Source organism: Peromyscus eremicus, chromosome 1, assembly GCF_949786415.1.
Source record: "Peromyscus eremicus chromosome 1, PerEre_H2_v1, whole genome shotgun sequence".
Classification (NCBI taxonomy): Eukaryota; Metazoa; Chordata; class Mammalia; order Rodentia; family Cricetidae; genus Peromyscus; species Peromyscus eremicus.
In genome coordinates this window covers 32,562,408-32,582,198 of record NC_081416.1, presented here as the reverse complement: position 1 = coordinate 32,582,198, position 19,791 = coordinate 32,562,408, and positions in this window count along the sequence as shown.

Sequence of the window (19,791 nt, the reverse complement as noted above, 5' to 3'; positions counted from 1 at the left end):
TTTACCTGTTCTTAGAACTAAAGCTATTCACAAAATCTTAATTAAAACAATCTTATGAACTGTCACCATCTTTTGAAGACCACGGCTTTGCAGCACCGCCTGACATTTCCTGAAAATCAGGATTTTGTAAAAGCTTAACTAAATCCTAAGTATGAGCACTGAGTGCAGTGACGCTGGGATGCAGATGACTGGGCGCATCCAGGCTGACTTTGTTTTAGCTAAGTTCACCCAGCTGGACAGCACGGACTTCAGGGATTCTGCCCTAGCTACCTCCCATCTGGCTGTAGGTGTCCTGGGATTGCAGGTGCATACCGCAGTGTCTGGTTTTCACATGCACTCTGGGGATCTGAATTCAGCTCTCATGCTTGTATGGCAAGCACGTTCCTCATGAGCGGTCTCCGCAGCCCATGACCTTGGGAATTTTTAACGACCCTCAGTTAGAGTCAACGTCATTCTGTCTTAACTGCTGCAAGCCCTTCTTGCAACAGCCCTCTAGCGCCGTCTTCATAGCTATTTCTATTTTAGAACAACCTTTCTCTTGTAGAACAAAACTGTATTTTACCATATTTTTTTTTAAGCCAAAAGCATTTTTCCCCCACTAGAAATGTGTTTCTATACTTCAGGCTCTCTTTCTCATACTTGCTAGTTCCTTTCTCACTTACTTTCCTTTATAAAAATCCCTAGTGTCATTTACGTATTCCTCTTAATGTCATAAAAACAAACAAACAACAAATAAATAAATAAATAAATAAATACACCTGACCACTTTTTGTCTTTTACAAGACAAACCTAGCTGGAAGGTGCCATTAAAGCTTAAGTGGCCCATTATTGGTCATACTGCTCTAATATCTAACTTAAATTCCAAGTTTCATTTAATATAGGTATGATAGGATGAAAGGGTAGGTTATTGAATCTACTTTTAAAGAGTAACAACTTGTTTGAAATGTTTCACAATGCTATAGATTTTAGTTTATTGATACAAATTTAAAGTTAATTTTGTTATATTGTGTATATATTTTTTACTCTTGTTTAAGGTATTATGTTTGTACAGCTCATCTGAAATTGTAATGTATAATTAAGAAATACAGATTGATTATTAGTCATCTATGATAATCAAACTTATAGTCATGTTAGTTAAGTTGTCTATATATACATAGATATATTTCAATTAAGTATGTAATCTTCAAACAGTTTGAAGATCTACAAAATATGGCATTTAAAAAAAGACTTTCCTGGACAATGAGACATGTCTGCTCCTGGCAGCACCAACCTACTTCAGAGAAGATAATGGGCATTGAAGAAACTCATTATGGAGTTTGCTTTCTTTGTGGCAAAAGTTAGCCACTGGGCAAAAAAGTGCTCTTGAGTCAACTGCTTGACAGTATGTTGTATAAAATGGACATGCAGGACACATAGGAAGGTGACCACTGAACTTTGCAAGACAAGATGATCCTTCAGGTTCCTGCTTCAAAGAGGAGACTGCCAGATATTCTACAGGACACAGAGAAGTGAATGAGAGACTCTAGACCTACAGGCTAAACATGGATGCCCCAACGTTACAGAGGAACTTTGGGTGACTGTCCAGGCAGCCAGCTGTCTCTGTCATTCTAGATTTTTGGAAGTTGCATACAATGCACTTCCTGTTTAGTTAGGTAATAGTATATCCTTCTGGGGTCTTCGATGTAGTTAAAGCCTAAATAGTTATAATTTTCCTTGGTTATGATAAAAGATAAGTTAGATATGAAACCTTAGACTCACAAATATAGGATAAATAGAATATTTTCTTTGAATTTGCCAAATATAGACTAGATATTGTAATTGTAATTCTTGCTTGATGACTGTTTTATTATATGTAATTTTACTAAATTAAAGTTAAAACCTTCCTTTTTGATTAGATAGAAAAGGGGAAATGCTATGGGATGTCTTTCTGTATGCTGTAAATATGTGTTGCTCTGATTGGTTGATAAATAAAGCTGCATTGGCTTATGGCAGGGAAGGATTGAGCCAGGTGGGAAAATCCAAGAGAGATAGGAGAAAGAGAAAGGAGAGGTAGAGTGACGCCATCCTGCCATCCAGGGAGCAGCATGTAATGGCACACAGGTAAAGCCATGGAACATGTGGCAACATACAGATTGATAGAAATGGGCTGAGTTTAGTTATAAGAGCTAGTTAGCAAGAAAATTGAACCATAGGCCATGGCCATGCAATTCATAATTGTTATAATCCTCTGTGTGCTTATTTGGGTCTAAGCGGATGCAGGACCAGGCGGGACTCAGGAAAACTTCTGACTACATTCATTCATTGCACAAATCTGGATCTCTTACTCTAGAACATTTGCCCAACCATTTGCAGAAGAGGTAAACAAAACTTGAACTCTCAGGTGACTTTCAGTTTTCAAGGTCAAAATTATGATGGATGTATTCTAAAGATGAATAGACAGGGATTGAAGGCAAGTTACCCATCTTGTACAGAAAGAATACGAGGTGCTCAAGGAGAATGCATCCTTCACTTGAGCCTCATCAAAACACCAGTGAATGATTGGACCACCCTCCACCCTTCACACAGGGGCCTGGAAATCAAGTGTAATGTGACTGACCTGACTCCAGAATTTCCTTGGCTGACAGAAACCAAGCTTCATATAGATACTCATCTTATTTTGTTTTGTTGGTACACAGTAAAGGTACAGTTGTTTCTCTTAGGTATACTATGAATTTTCTTCCTATCGGTCCTGAAGCAATTCACAGGAAACCCAAAAAGAAAAACCACATATTCTGGTCATGATATTTTGGAGGCAAGTGATCACAGAGGAATCTTTAAGCTCTCTTCAGGACCCATTGGTGCATTATACCAAATGAATGCCTCAAAAACAAATGAACTCACCACTTGAGGTCTGGTAATACCTCTTTAACCTAATATTTATCAATTCAATCCAATGCGTCGACCTTATCACATGGCAACATGGACACCCAGGAAATAGTACATGAGCATAAGTCACTCCTGCCCCCTTTAGAAAAGGATGGGTTAGCATGGATAGCAAAAGCAAGGGAACTGAGGCATATAGTATTTAAAATAGGTAGCCAACAGGCAGTGCAGGAATGCACGCGATGAGGGAAGCTGTGAGTATGAAGGAGCAGGGAATTGCGTGGTCCCAATTCAAGGAACAGAAGTCCACACTTTGCCATGATGAAGACAAAGGAAATCCAACTGAAACCAGTGAGAACAAGCAGATGTCGCCAGGATCTATCTTACCCCCTTCTCCCAGGTCTCCCTGAAGTAACTTTAGCTCCCTGGACCTTGCCATCTCTGTCAAAATAATCCAGATGAGATACAGTGTCGTGTAGAAGAGAGGTGGAGGGGATTACAGAATAAAGTGAGCATTCTCAAGGGTGAGAGTGGACAACTGTTAAAGAGACCATTGGGTGGAACATTCTAGGCCAGCCTTGACACTGTTTCAGAAGGCTCTGGAACAAGCAGCTTCTCCTGAGGGTCTTTGTCCTGAGCAAGTCATTGCCAGGCCCGCTTGGGTAGACTCTTACACAAGAGGACAGTGGGCTATCTCTGTTATTTATCCAAAAGCCTCCAGCTCTGTGATACTCTTATAAAAATGCTTAGGCTCCTAGGGCTAGTGTTGGCTAGCTGCCGGCTTTAGGGAATTATTTCTGGGTATGAATTCAAGATTGCATGTGTCCTCTTGTGGCCAAAGATATGACTCAAGTCCTCAAGCCAGTAATTAGTCATGTAGCATCAGCCTTTAAGTTTTACACCTGCTGATTATGAGGGAGGGGTCCATTTCCTGCCGATTTCTAACTAGCTACCTAGGCCCTTGATGTGAAGATCATATTGCATTCCCCAGGGTAGGTAGGGGACCTGAGAGTCCTTATAAAGGAAGCAGGAGGCAGGGGAGTGAGGGATGGAAGCAGAGGTGACACACTGGCAGCCTCCTGGAGCTGCAAAGAAGGATACAGACTCCTCTCCTCTGGGACTCCAGAGTGACAGGAGCCCTGCCGGTCATTGTATAGTGATGCATGTACGTTTGTATTTTAAGCCATCAAGTTCGTGGTCATTTTAGAGTCATCGCAGGAAACCCGCACACCGTGGTATAAGGAAGAGTAGGAAGAAAGGCTCGTCAATGGTTTTAGTCGGTGGTTCATTTATTTGTTGCTGTTCACGTTCTGATTTCCATGTAGATGCGGGGAACTGTAAGTTGTTTTATTTTTGTGCTTAGAGCTGAACTCTTAACCACGGAGCTAAATGACCTCTTTCTGCCTCCACCCCACACCCCAAATGCCCCAAACTTAGTATTTGGAAGCAGTTGGTAGCTGAGGTCTACCAGGTAGTTTGCGACACTCTAAGCCTGTGAGAGATTGAATGAACATTGCCCCATTTTATGTACTAAAAGCTGGGCCTAGTGAGAGGAACTGATTTGACCAAGGAACGTACTGAGTTTCAGGCCAGCAATAAAGCCAAGCCCCAGCCCAGCCCTTGACCCAGTCCTCACTCTGTCCACTTCTCCTGTTTTAATATGGTTTTGTGTATAATAAACACAGACATTTCACATAAACAAGGTCTTGGTTTGGTTGCTATTTGAAAGATGATATTTCTAGCTAGTGGTGGTGCATGCCTGTAATTCCAGCACTTGGGAGGTAGAAGCAGGAGGATCAAAAATTCAAGGTCATCCTCAGCCATGAGTTTAGTTTGAGGTCAGCCTGAGCTATATCAGGCCTTGTCTTAAAACAAACAAACAATTTGCTGGGCGGTGGTGGCGCACGCCTTTAATCCCAGCACTCGGGAGGCAGAGCCAGGTGGATCTCTGTGAGTTTGAGGCCAGTCTGGGCTACCAAGTGAGTTCCAGGAAAGGTGCAAAGCTACACAGAGAAACCCTGTCTTGAAAAACCAAAAAAAAAAAAAAAGAAAAAAGAAAAAACAAACAAACAAAACCCAGGTTTCAATAAACTATCTGTTGTTCTTGGTTAATAAAACCCATGCTTTTGGATGGAGGAGGGGCATACAAGCTCCCACCCCTAGCTGAGAAACTATTGGCGATTGATGGTTGCTAGGAGAGGGAGAGTTGGTTTTCTGTAGAGATGTGTCCCTGGTAGGTTGCATCCTTAAATGGATGGCCCCACCCCCCTGCACACAGGGGTGGTACTAGGTGGACTCAGTGGGCTATAAAGTTTTTAAAAACTTAGAATAAGATATGAAGTAGAGAGGGTCATGTGAGGAGGGAATCTGGGAGGAGATAGAAGGGAGAATGAGGGGAGTATGATTGAAATACATTGTACGCATATATGAAATTCTCAAAGAATAAATTAAAATATCATATTAAAAAATTAATCTCATGGTGTTACAACAGGTTTACTTGAGAACCACATATGTTATAAAAAAAAAATAGGTAAGTCTGCTAACCTTTCACACCTTGGGTTCCTATAGAAGTTCTTATGCTAGTGAGTATTAGTCTAAATATCTTCTAGCCAAATCATGTATAAACCCACCCACATTCTGACACACGACAACAGAAAACAGGCCAACGAACACACTTCTGCCATGCTCTAAGATGACATGCATCATTGTGCTCACCAAGGCCATGTGAAAATAATGAACCCAGAATTTCAGGATATTAATGAGGCGCCATGGGTTTCAGTCCTGCCCCGCACACCTTAGTAAAAATTCATACTTAGTGGCCACCAACGTACTTAATCCTTTTTAGTCTGCTTTCCCAAATAGGAGTCATTTTTTAGTCTACCTGAGTGCCTACTGTGTGTCACATTGATCTATGTGCTGGACATGCAGAAACTGAATGGGCTCCAGCCCCTGACCCGTGGAGCTCTTTTCTATTTGGGACTCAACTGAAAATCCATGTGTCATCCAGATATTTGTGCAGCTGACCATTTCTCTAACCATTTCACCAATGAAGAAAGCAAACCACAGTGCTCATTGCTCAAGTTGGAGCCTGGAACAGTCTCACAGGCTGCTGGGGTCAGGGCAAACCGGAATCCAGATCCTCCCTCAGTAAACTCAGTGGATTGGACCACTGTGTCTATGAATCCACTGCGTGAAAAGGCCCTGGCGCTCTTGTCTGTAATACAGAATCTCTGAGCCTGAGATGCTTGGGAGGGAGAGTGTGGTCTGACCAAGTGACTGATGCAAGGTCCAGTACAATTCCCCCCAGGGATCCAGCTGTCAGCACTTCCCTATTCCCACTGTACCTAAGGCTAACTGGAGCCCATTTCTAATGGTCTATGTTCTGTTAATCTGAGTGGCACCTCAGTAATCATAACTTTGTAATGTTTCTCAAGTTATCTAAAGTGCCATCATGATTGGCAATGCATGCCCGTGTAAACAGTGGTTTAGAAAATAACCCCACAGCTCAGAGGGAGGGTGATCTCAACACTTTGCCTATGCCCTTGCTGTGGACTCTGGAGGAAGTTAGGGTCTGGGCCCCTGAAAATCCCAGAGCTACAGAACGCCAAGTCCATCCTTCACACATTGGGGAGGAGGAAGCACCAAAGCCAGAACGGGGAGACCTTGGCTAACCTGCCCCCTCTTGCAGGTCCCTCAGGACAGGTACCCGACATCTATCTGAGGTGCTGATGTCAGGCAAAGTCTCTGGGGTGTTTCTAATTTGTGCACAGAATGAATCTTATAATTGATTTATTCCTTCCTGGTTCCTTCTGCTCCGAAGCTCAAGGCCAGCTCCAAGTTTGTTAGCAATTATATAGCACTCCACGAACCACGTTTTGAGGATCCTACCGCGGTCTTTCCCTTCCATTCTTCTTCTTTGCTTCTGTTAGCCTGCTTTTCCCCCCTAGCCAAATGTTTATCAATCTATTCTGACCTGCTATAAATTATTAAATTGTATTATTTAAAGACATATCAATATATTGTCTCTCTCTTGAGTCAGAGAATGAAAAACAGGTAATCCTAGCCCTGGGGAGGCTGTTGCAGGAAGATCGTGAGTTCAAGGACAGGTTGGGAGTGAGACCCCGTCCCAAACAAGCAAAAGTTAGAAAAAGGTGAAGCGGAAGAGAGGGAAGTAAGAGTGAGAGAAAGCACGTGTCCATAACAATCTATAAAAGCGGAAGGCTCCGGATCGCACCAATTTTAAAGAAACGCCTTTTATAGCCAAGGCCTGGCAGTTGACTGAGTCAGATACTAGTGTACAGGGGGCAGAAAGATGACAAATTCAACTCAGTTCTCACTGCATAGTAAGTTTGAGGCCAGTCCCATCCCCATAAAACAAAAAAAGCTTCTTGGAAAACGTGAGATGTCTTTAACAGCAGAGTACACAGTCGCTGACTGATTAGGAAATAAAAATTTCCCCTAATTTGTGAGGGGGACTTGTTAATGTTGCTTTGTGATTAATTTTAGATCAAATGTTGTAGCTTCATCTCACTTCTTTTGTTCCTGTCTTTTTTTTTTTTTTTCCTCCGTATAGTTTTGGAGCTTGTCCTGGATCTCGCTCTGTAGCCCAGGCTGGCCTCGAACTCACAGAGATCCGCCTGGCTCTGTCTCCTGAGTGCTGGGATTAAAGGTGTGCACCACCACCTGTCTTCTTTTGTTTCTTTAAAGTAAATTTTGGTGTGGCTCTATGTAAGGAAAAGGTGTATGTGGGGTGTGTGTGTGTGTGTGTGTGTGTGTGTGTGTGTGTATGGTATGTGTATGTGGTGTGTGTGTGTGGTGTGTGTGTATATGTGGGGTGTGTGTGTGTGTGTGTGTGTGTATAGTGTGTGTGGTATGTGTATGTGCGATGTGTGTGTGGTGTGTGTGTATATGTGTGGTGTGTGTGTGTGTGTGTGTGTGTGTTATTAGAGATTGATGAACTCAAGGCCTCACAAGTGCTAGGCAGGTGCACTACCAGGGTGTGCATGAGGCACACCCCCAGTTCTTACATTTCTTTCTATATTAATTTTGAGAATTTTTGCTAGGATTATGAGCGGGCACTACAACACAGACCTTTATGTGTAGTGAAGACCAAACATATGGATTCCCTCATGATGGGTAAGGACCCTGCCAACTAGACTCCCAGCCCCAGAAACATTTCTTATAATCTTATAAATGAAGAATCTCCAATTTCAAAGTAAAAACTAAATTTGAAGTCATATAGGCGCTTATGACCATTACCTTGGTCTAAGCAATACTCATGCCCAGCTACAAGAAGTCAATACACACTGACTAAATTTCTGTGGCAAATCTACTAATTTTAAATGCAAATAACACTATAAGGCTTCAGGGATGTTTTAGTGCTTAAGGGAGTTTCCTGTTTTTCTAGAAGACCTGAGTTTGGTTCCCAGAATCCATGTCAGGAGATCCACAACTGCTTATGTCTTCAGCTCCAGAGAATCCAAAGCTCTCTTCTGGCCTGTGAGAGTACTTACACACTTGTGGCACACACATACATGCACATACACACACACACATACACACACATACACTAAATCTGGGGCCAAGAGTGGTGGCACATACCATTAACTCCAGCACTGGGAAAACAGAGGAAGTGAATCACAGTGATTTCCAGGCCATTCTGGACTATAAAGTAGTGAGTTCTAGGTTAGTCAGAGCTACAGAGAGAGGCTCTGTTTCTATGTATATATAATATATAAGTTATATAATAAACATAATACACACATAATTTACAGACTCCTAAAATAACCTAGTAGACATTAAGGTTTTTTATTTGTTTGTTTTTTAGGTTTTTCAAGACAGTTTCTCTGTGTAACAGCCCTGATTGTCCTGGAACTCACTTTGTAGACCAGACTGGCCTTAAACTCACAGAGATCCACCTCCCCTTGCCTCCCAAGTGCTGGGATTAAAGGACACTGAGTTTTTAAGCTTTCCCTTTAGATGTGTTTCCAGCATGGGTAAGCAGCAGCTTTCCATACGCTCCAACACTGGAGTGAGAAGCTAATCAAAGAACAGTGCTTTAAATAAACAGCTTGCAAATCTTAGGGATTTGTTTTTCATAGATTTATTTTTAGCACTCGCAGTATAGGGGTGCAGCCACCAGGTGTGTGGAGGTCTGTAAAGTTAGTTCTCTCCACCTTCTCATGGGCTCCAGGGATGGAACTCAGGCTTGCTGGGGCAAGCACCTCCACCTAGTTAGTCATCTTATGGCCCCTGTTTATTGTTTTTAACCTAGTATTATATGTGCCTCATTAAGCTATCTCAAATCTGCATTTTGAAACAATAAAGCTAAGAGAGACTCGAAGAGCAACAAAAGGATCGTGTTCACTACTCTGAGGTGGAATTTTGTAATTCAAACAGAAACCCTGAGTGTAGCAAAAGGGACACTCTTTTCCTCAGTCCCATTGGTCTAGTGGCCAAGGGCTCCAAATTAAACAGGCAAAAGTTATATGACAGGAGAAAGGGCTAATCCTTTTTCCCCAGAAAAGCCAAAGTTGATACAAACATTTTCAACAGAAGGTGAGCGACCGTGGAGAAGAAACCACACAAAGTCAAGGGTGATTGGGTCCCTAGAGGTGGAACACTGTAGGGCAGCGGCAGGAAATATGTGAGGAAAGAATTGTTTGAGGTTGTTTATGCAAACTTATCGTAAGGCCAATTCTTCAGCTCTGGGGCTTGGGTGATTATCCAGGCACAGGAGATGGAGGGACATTTGTATGCTGCTTTAGGAGAAGGGAGGAAGGCAGGAAGTGCTCCCAGTGCTGGCTCTTTTCTTAAGTGCTTCCATCTCCAAATCATCAGTGTGCCAAAGTGGCATGTGCTGTGGAATATTATTTGAAGGTGTGTTATTCGGTTATGCTGTGGAACATTTGTTTAATAATGCAAAGATGTGTTGCATACTTTTATGTTGCACTTGTTTAACTTGGTGAAACTGTGTTGCTTTGCCTGTCTAAAACACCTGACTGGTCTAATAAAGAGCTGAACGGCCAGCAGCTAGGCAGGAGAAAGGATAGGTGGGGCTGGCAGGCAGAGAGAATAAGAGAAGGAGAAATCTGGAAAGAGAGATTGAGGATCAAGAAAAGGAGGAGAGGAGGATGCCAGGGCCAGCCATCCAGTTACACAGCAAGCCACAGGGTAAGAAGGAAAGAAAGGTAAATAGCATAGAGAAAGATAAAAACCCAGAGGCAAAAGATAGATGGGGTAATTTCTGTTAAGAAAAGCTGGCTAGAAACAAGCCAACCTAAGGTCGGGCATTCATAAGTAAGAATAAGCCTGTGTGTGTTAATTTGGGAGCTGAGGGTGGGCCTCAAAAGAGACAAAGTACAAAGAGTAAAAAAATAGTAACCAACAACAGGCATGTCTTGGGGCAGTATGTCCTGATCTGCTTTGTGTTATTCTTGACCTGAGCCTGAACTCAGAGAGACCTGACAATTCAGTGCCAAGCTCCTACCATAGCCATGCTTGTCCTGACATGCACTGTGCTCTGCTAACTAGGAAGCAGCCACACTTAGGCTCAGTGCCAAGGATTCTGCACCCAACTGCTATGTGTTCCTAACTGTGACTTGGCCTAGAGAAACAAAGGCTGGACAGTGGGTGTTAAGGGTGCCCTGGCAAGGGTTGTGGGCACCCTGCTGGGCGCCTCCCCTTCTTCTGCAGCTCACCCGGTTCTCCAGGAAGATGTCTTCAAATCTGAGTGTACCAAGAATCGCCCAGAAGGTTTATGTAAACAGATCCTAGGGCCTTGTCCCAAGAGGGTCGGTTGATGTAGGATGTGCACTCCTAATGAGCCCCCAAGGGGTGACTCTGTTGTGGGTCAGGGGGCTACATTCAGTAGCTAGGACTGTCTTTGTCACAGTAAGCTGAGAAGGGGAGCAGACAGCTTCTGTGGGTATCGTGTCACTGGAGGTGGGTGGGAAAAGACAGTCTGTGCTTATGTCTGTTAAGTACACACAATAAAGAAAATGGCTCATCTTTTCCACATATTGTCAGCGTTAGCCGGGATTCTGGCTGGAAATAGGTGGTGCCCTTAAAAAGGTTACGAAAGGCACTATTTACAAAGGTGTGGGCAGGGATGGTGGTGAAGCATGCAGCATCTAAGGCTAGTAACAGTGGGACTCCGTCACCACCCCTCTGCCTACAGAGACAAGGACAGAGTGTGGCTATAGACAAAAAGCACCGCCTAGCATTTGCAAAGCTTGATCAGGATTGTATCTCAGTGTGACATGATAGACAGATGACAGATGGACAGACAGACAGACAAGGACAACAGTCACATTTCCATGAAGTTGTGCCAGTAAGAGCATATTTTGGGGAGATAGGCCGAGCAAGCATATGTCAACTCAGGTGTACCCAACCTTTTTTACTAATTTTTTTTTATTGATTCTTTGTGGGTTTCACATCATGCATCCAATCTCATTCATCTCCCCACCCCTTCACATCTGCCCTCTGCCCTTGCAGCCTCCCTGCAAAATAAAAGAAAAAACAAAAAACAAAAACAACCATCAAATCAAAAGAAGGAGAAGAAGAAGAAGAAGAAGAAGAAGAAGAAGAAGAAGAAGAAGAAGAAGAAGAAGAAGAAGAAGAAAAGAAAAAAGAGAAGTCTCTATGGAAGCTGTAGTGTGATACAGTGAGTCACACAATACCTCCTTCAGTCCATACATCTTTACTTGTAAATGCTCACTGCAATCTCTGGCTTCTGCTACACCCTCGAGACTGGACCCTCACTGGGACTCCTCTTGGATATCCTGATGCTGCCTTGCGTCATGGAGATCCTGTAGCTTTCGGTCTGCAGGTCCAATCCCTTCTCATGCTCCAACTGTTTATAGATGAGGTGAGTGTTGGTTGGGGTGGTCAACCCATAGCCCTGGTTCTGGGCCTGGGTGGTAGCTGGGTTGGTCAGCCTGCCAGCGTTCCCTCATTGACACCACCAAGGTGAGGTCTCCAACACTGCCCTGGCTGGCTCACCCACTGCATCAGGCAGGAAGGATCAGGGCCAGCTCTCCTGATCTCACATCCTTGGGGCTGGCTCACCCACACTCACACCACCAGGGCCAGCTCTACTGTTTCGTCCAGATGAGATGCAGGGTTCTTTCTCCCAAGTGCTGCAGTCGGTGAGCTACAGGGCCAGCTCTCCCGCTCTTGTACTACCGAAGCCAGCTCTCCGGCCTACTGCAGGTGAAAAGGGGTAAGGATGAGGGCATCTTTCCCTCACCTATGCCATCACATGGCAGATGGGGAGGTCAGCCCTCCTGCTCTCACGCCTCCCAGGCAGGCTCACCTGCACCCCCAACAGGGTCAGCTCTATTGTGCTGCGCAGGCGAGGTGCAGAACCCGTTCTCCAGAGTGCTGCAGCTGGTGAGGGGCAAGGCCAGCTATCCCACTCTCATGACTTCAAGACAAGCTCTCCCATCCACCACAGGCAGTGAGGGGTGGGGAATAGGGGAGGGCATCTCTCCCTCACCCTTTCCACCATATGGCAGATGAGGGGTGATGTCCAAATGTAGTGGTATTTGCTCCGCCCATGACCTTGGGCTATAGGGCCCGAAGGAGGTGGTGTTTCCTTTAAGAGCTAAGTGACCTCTTAAAAAGGGAGGGAGAAGGGACACATGCCCCTTCTCCCTGCTGCCTGTGAGGTAGATTTGCTCCGGGTCAGATCAGAGGGCAACTTCAGCTGTCTACTCCGTTCTGTAATCGTGAGTGTATTTCCTTAATTTATATCTTAATACATCCCTATTACCCATTAAATAGACTCTCGTGGATTGATCATAATACCCAACCTTTTGACATTGTAACATGATGCTGTTATCTCTGTAGTTCACACTAAAGAATTTTGCAATTGAATTATTTTTTAAAAAGTCACGTGAGGCTGGCTAGATGGCTCAGTGAATAAAGAAATACCTAGTCTGACATCCTGGGTTCGATCCCCAGTCCCCACGTGTTGGGAGGAGAGAACTGACTTGTACAAGTTGCCCTCCTACATGTACCAGGGCACATACATGCCCTCCTACGTGTGCCAGGGCACATACATGCCATCCCTTTCTAAATAAATGTTTTTAAAAATTACAAAGCAAAAACCACCTCACAATACTTTGCGTAAGTTTTCAGTTGTGTATTGGGCTGCCTCTATAAAAATCCTGGGATGTCTGCACCTGCTAGGAGCCTGACTGGGGATTAAATGCACTTAATTCTCACCACTCAAAGGAGTTACAAAGTCATTACAAGCACTGTTACCCAATACTGGGTCATTGTTCTCAAAGTAAATACAGGGTTATAGGTCTCTGATCCCACATAAAAACTGAGTGAGCTAAGGTCAGTGAGATTGTCCTGAGGGCAGAAGATTGTGGAGGGAAGGGCTCTGTGCCAGATCCTGGAGCCCAGGATGGAGCAAGCAGGGCTGGTGAGGGACTAAGCCAATGCATAAGGGTGATCATATTTCAGGTCCCAGTCCAAAAAGTGTCACAGAGAGGGGGACAGGGTGAGCACTATAGGGGTTCACAGTAGGGTAAGATGACATGGGACTGACACTAACAAGGACTCTCGGGACTTGCAGAGAAGAACCAGTCAGGATATTCTAGAACTATTGGCTTCCGGGCTACTTCCCTAAGAAAGGAGGGGCTCCTCGCATCCCTCCCTAGCCTCAATGCAGGGTGCAGAGTGCCGGCGGCGGCGGCAAACACTCCTAGGGCTCTTTCTTGGAGCTCACGCCCATCTGTATGCCAGGGAGGTCTACCTGTTCCTCTGGGCATGTATCCGAGCTGTAAGGAAAGGAGCCCTCGATGGCTGAATGGGGTAAAACTGTGGGGAGAGGCTGAATGCTGAGGAGGGGTTCCATTCACGTTGCACAAAATGGTCATCTTTGCCCTCCTGATGGTCCTAAGATCAAAGAAGTGTCCAACGTCAACATATGCCCTCTCCCGCTCAGCACAAAGTAAGGATGCTCAGTGGAAGCTGGAAGGATGGATAGATGGACGAGAAATTCAATTCCTACTGTTGTGAGACGGGGGGGGGGGGGGGAGGCTGGGGGGGGCTGGGGGGGCTGGGGGATTTAAGTTGCTGAGTTTGCTAAATCCTTCCTATGTGCCCAACTCTGCACTGGTCCTTCTTAAAAACATGAACTCATTTTGTACATCCAACAACCCTGACGGGTAGGTGTTGACTGTCCTATTAGGTGAGTGAGACTGTGGGACCTACAGATGCCTAGTAACCCACTGTACAGTCCAGTTACACTCCTGCCTGGAATGTAGCCTTACCTCATGCCTCTGTCTCCAGGCTGTGTCTGCTCCTCTCTCACTGTGCTTTCTCTTCCTCCTTATGTGTAAGAAGAAAACCTTTTTAAAAATGTTACTGCACTCACTTTTTATTTATTTGTTTTAATTTAATGCGGGGGGTGGGGGTGGGGGGTGGTAGACACTTCATAACCCTGGCTGGTATTCTACCACTGAGTTCTGGGGATTGAACTCCTGGCCTCACATTGCACAGTAAGTACCTTTACCTGTTTTGCCATCTCACTGCCTCAAGCGAAGTCCTCTGAGACAAGATCCTATCTGGAGGCAGAGGCAGGAGGACAACAGTGAGTGTGAGGACAGCATGGTCCACAAGCAAGACTCTGTTTCAAAACTCCAAACCAACCAACCAACCAACCAAAACCCTAGACCCAGCCCAGATCACCTCTGTCTTAAATATGCTTTACGGAGCTCTCCTGCAGGCAGAGGCGGGCCTTTGGTTTTCTGTGAGTGATGGCCTCTCCCTGCTTTCCTAGGACTGTCCTGTTCTATTCAATCTTCCAAACACTTCCTCATTCCCCTTTGACCCACAATAGCTGTATGGGATGGTTATGGAAAATGAAAGTCTGTTTCAGACATGGGTTAACACAGGTTCAGAGGAATTTAATGACACCTGAAAACTGTACAACCTTATCTTGAAACAAAATGAAGAATTTCTTTGCTCCGGGCCTCTTTCTCCTGGCCTGGAAGTGGCGAATAATTTCATCTTTTACTGAGGAGATTATAGGGCTAAAGTCGGGTTCTGTGGCAAAGGTGGTCAGCTAGCCATGCCTGCCGGGAGTCAGGAAAGATATAAATGGAGTACCACACGCTTGGTGCTTACTGCCTCAACTTACCGAAACTTTCCCAAGGTTATGATCAGTGCATGTGTGTGGAGGTCATCAGCTTTCTCCTTCCATCATGTGGGTCCTAAGGGATCAAACTGAGGTCATCAGATGTGGTGGCAAGTAGCTTGAAGCCCTAAGTCACTTTACAAGCTCTGCTTCCTCCACTTCTATCTGCAACACTTGGCTGACTATGCACTAACTCAAAATGAGTGAATGGAGGACTAAGGAGCTGAGCTCCATTTGCTGATAAGGTTATCAGTAGCATGCTACAGATCATCCCTCTAGGTGCCATAAAAGCCACAAACACCCATCCCTCCCCCATTCCAACCCTCCCCTCTACACCCCACTCTGCCCAGTTTTTTTCTTAACTTAAAAAAAGCTTCCTATTTAATTAGCTTTCTGATTTTGTGTTTGTGCCTCCAACACTTTCACAATGATTTCCTCAATCAGGAAGCACATCCTATCCTGTAACAGGTATCCTTAGTACACACAGGGCCACAGTAAGCCCTGATGACTGCCTCTTTGTTTTAGACAATTCATAGGGACTTTAGGTCTTATGACATGAACCCTGGAAGTCTGCCTGGGCGTACACCACATGTGGGCTGGGATGCTTTCCCAACCTTCTTGGTATAAAGGTAAATAATCCTATTATCAGGGGTCCGAGACGGCCTAGTTTTGTTAGAGGCTATATTGTAGGAAAGCCTACAATGGTGTTGTCAAACACTGGACCATTCAGAGTGCCTCTAAGCACTGTCCCCAGAAGAGGAAAAAGAAACGATTTCTTTTGTTTAATCAGCAGTCACTGTTTATTAACTGATCAGATTATAATTACACCATAGTAGAGATCTTAAACATGAGCAGTTTAAACACCTTTGGTCCACAATTTTTCTGAGAGAGAGAAGGTCTGGCTTTGTACCCCTGACTGTCCTAGAACTCACCATATAGACTAGGCTGACCTCAAACTCACAAAGATCCTCCTGCCTCTGCTCCTGAGGGCTGAGATTAAAGGTGCGTGCCACCTCATCTGGCTGGTTCACAATTTTAAAAAATGTTCTGTTTTTGTTTTTGAGACAGAGTTTCTCTGTGTAGCTCTCTGGCTGTCCTGGAACTCACTCTGTAGACCAGGCTAGCCTCAAACTTACAGAGATCCACCTGCCTCTGCTTCCTAGGTGCTGGGATTAAAAGTGTGCACCACCATTGCCCAGCCCAAAAAAAAAAAAATGTTCTTAATATACACACTTTTGTCTTCTAAGTTGACACATGGCAACTGCTGTTGTATGTGTGTTAATGTAGGTTCAGAAAAGACAGTTACTAATACCTATGAGCAAACAGCCACATGCTACCCAAAGACAAGGTGTTCTTCATGTTTTGATCATCCATGGTCGTATATGGGACACCACCTCTGTCTGGGGAGGAGGCGTGGGTGATGACTTCAAGGTAGGCCAAGCTATCAAGTGAGATGATTAAGACAGTGAGGGCAAAGGGTCAGTGTTGCGTGGTATGAGCAATAATGGAAAGAGGAAAATCTCAGATCAAAGCAGGGCAAGTCTGAAGGGCTCTGACCACTTCTTCAGGTACCATGTGCTTGCGCTTGAGCGCACACACAGCTTCTCCAGGCTGCCTGGGACCTTCAGGTGGTGTAATGCAGGGACCTGTCAAGCATACATTCGAGAAGTTTCACAGTTCAACTCCCATTTCAAGCTCGTTTTTGTCGGAGTGCTGGGAACAAATCTCCCTAAACAGAGGCTCAGCCAGGGCTCGGCGGCTAGCCTCTGGCGACTGCTGTTTTCGGTGTCTTGTCAGTTCCTGTCTTCTGGCACCTTCAGCTGGGGATCCATCTGCTCCCAGCACACTAAGCTGTGTGGCCCATAACCTGCTTTCTCCTGCCTCAGGGAAGTCGTTGGAAGGGCTGGCTGCCTGGACTACATCCACAGTGCTCCCCTCTCTGAGGCCTTGCCTCATCACCTCCTCTGTATCCTCAGTCCATTTTAGGTTAGGAAAGCTTTGGTATTATAGGGGAGGGTTGGTTGCTATGGTTTGAATGAGCCCTCCACTCACATAGAAGCCCCGACATGACGGTACATGCCTGTACTCAAAGCTATTCAGGAGGCTAAGGTAGAAAGGTCGCCTGAAAACAGGAGCTGAAAGCCAGACAGGGCAACCCAGGGAGGCCCAACCACAAACAACCAAACCTCACGTTGAAATGCAAGCATTGTGGTATTGTGAAAACCGGACTTTTGAGAGATAATTTGACTGGGAGGGGATTTGTTCCATTATCACAAGTGTGAGTTGGTTACAGGAGGGAGTTTGGCGTCTTCCATCTTTGCCGTTGTTCTGTCTTCCAGACTTTCTACCATGTGATGATCCAGCAGGAGGCCACTGGCAGAGATGGCAGCCCCTTGGTGTTGGACTTCTCAGCCTTCTGAACTGTGAGCCAATAAATTCTGCTCATCAACTCCCAGTCTGTGGGGCTCTGTTCTAGAGGCACAGACGACCGAGGCAGGGATGTTGGCAGCTGTTCTCTGGGCCAGTGTTCTTGCTTTTCCTGAGGAGCAATGAGCACACCATAGCCTAGGGAGTGTGTGTGTGTGTGTGTGTGTGTGTGTGTGTATGTTTGTGTGTGTGTATGTTTGTGTGTGTGTGTGAGTGTGTGTGTATGTTTGTGTGTGTGTGTGAGTGTGTGTGTATGTATGTTTGTGTGTGCGTGTGTGTGTGTGTGTGTGTGTATGTGTGTGTGTGTGTATGTGTGTGTGTGTGTGTGTGTGTATGTTTGTGGTGTCCCAAATTTCCTAGATGTTTTGTGTTATGACTTTTTTGGCTTTAATGTTTTCTTTGACTGATGAATCTATTTCCTCTGTTGTATCTTCAATCCTAGAGAGTCTCTCTTCCATCTCTTGTATTCTGTTGGTTATGCTTGCATCTGTAGTTCCTGTTCATTTACTCAGATTTTCCATTTCCAGTTTTCCCTCAGTTTGTGTCTTCTTTACTGCCTATATTTCAGTTTTCAAATCTTGGACTGTTTCATTCACCTGTTTAATTGCTTTTTCTTGGCTTTCTTTAAGGGATTTATTGATTTCTTCCAATTTTTTTGTTTGTCTTTTCTTTGAATTCTTTAAGGGTTGTTTTCATTTCCTCTTTAAAGGCCTCTATCATCTTCTTAAAGTCATTTTTAAGGTCTATTTCTTCTGCTTCTTCTGCTTTGGGATGTCCAGGTCTTACTGATATAGAACCACTAGGTTCTGATGGTGCCATGTTGGTCTTTATGTTGTTGACTGTATTTTTGCACTATGCCTACCCATCTCTTTCTCCACTCCATGCAATTGCTGTCTGTGTCTGAGGGAGCCTCTTTTGGTCCGATTGATACTCTTGGTCTAATGGGAGCTCTTGGTCTAATCCGGGCTCTTGGTCCAATTGGTGCTGATGGATTCTGTGTCTCAGGGAGTAGATCTTAGTCCAATGGGCACCAGTGGGCTCTGTCTCAGGGAGCAGCTGTTCCCAATCAGTACAGGGTGGGACCTGTTTTCTGTTCCCAATTGGTGCAGGGTGGGCTTATGTCTCCAGTTTTCACTGGTGTCACAGGGGCCTGTTTTCTTAGTGAGGGGGCGGGGGAAGGGGCATCTGGCCAGTCCCTGGGGCTCCAATGGCTTGGGGGGGAGCGTACAGGATGTGACCTCGGGGTCTAGGGCCTAGGGACCTGGTCTGCCCAGTCTGGAGATGGGGCCATACCTATTCCCAATTGGTGCAGGTTGGTATGTTTGTGTGTATATGTGTGAGTATGTGTGTAAATGAGAGAGACAGACAGATAGGCAGACAGAGAACAGAGACACAGAAACAGAGAGAGATGGACAGACACAGAGAGAGATAAGGACAGAGACAGAGAGACTCTTAGAAAAGAAAATACTGCATATGAAAAAAAAAACAGTAAATATGTCAAAGGTTATCCCAGAGATACAGGAAATTCTGGGGGTGTCCTTGAGAGTGGCAGGCCCTTTCTTGGCTCTTAATGAACTAAGCCCAGGAGTTGGGGTGCTGGTTGCTCATACTCACAGTGGGCCAGTGGCTTTCAGGGTCTCACCCCACAAATTTGAATGAAATTCATGGACCCCAGAGGCTGAATTTTAGAAAGAAATTATGTTAGATTCCTAGGTGTGAGTTTAAGAGAGAGAGAGAGAGAGAGAGAGAGAGAGAGAGAGAGAGAGCAGGTGATGCCCCTATACTGCAGGAGTGGGTCCCTGGGAATGGGGTACCACTGAGGGCCACTGGCTTAGAGTTAGTAAGGCTTTACTTGATGAGGTGCAGAGATGGTATGAACTGGTTAACATAGTTCCCAGTTACAAGGTGTACTTCTCAGTTTTAGTCACATCCTTACATATTGTTTCTAGGAAAGAGCTTCTCATTTAGGGAAAAGAACAAGAAACTAGACCCACCCCCTTTCTGGCTAATAGCTAGGCAGGATTTCTGGGCAGAGAGAATGCTAGGAAGAAGAAGGCAGAGACACCAGGAGACAGAGAGCAAGCAGGATGGACAGTATGAAGTAATAATGCCATGAGGCAGAAAGTAAATTAATAGAAATGTGTTAATTGAAGCTATAAGAGCTAGTTAGAAACAAGCCTAAGCTAAGGCTGAGCTTTCATACTTAATATGTCTCGGTTTTGTTTTTATGTGAGCTGGCAGCCCAAAGAAAAGATGGACTTTAGCATCCTTCCCTGAATTCTGTCTCCTGAGACCCTTCCTCAGGCCCACTCCATCTCAACTCATCCCTGGCCCTGCTGCTGCTGGGC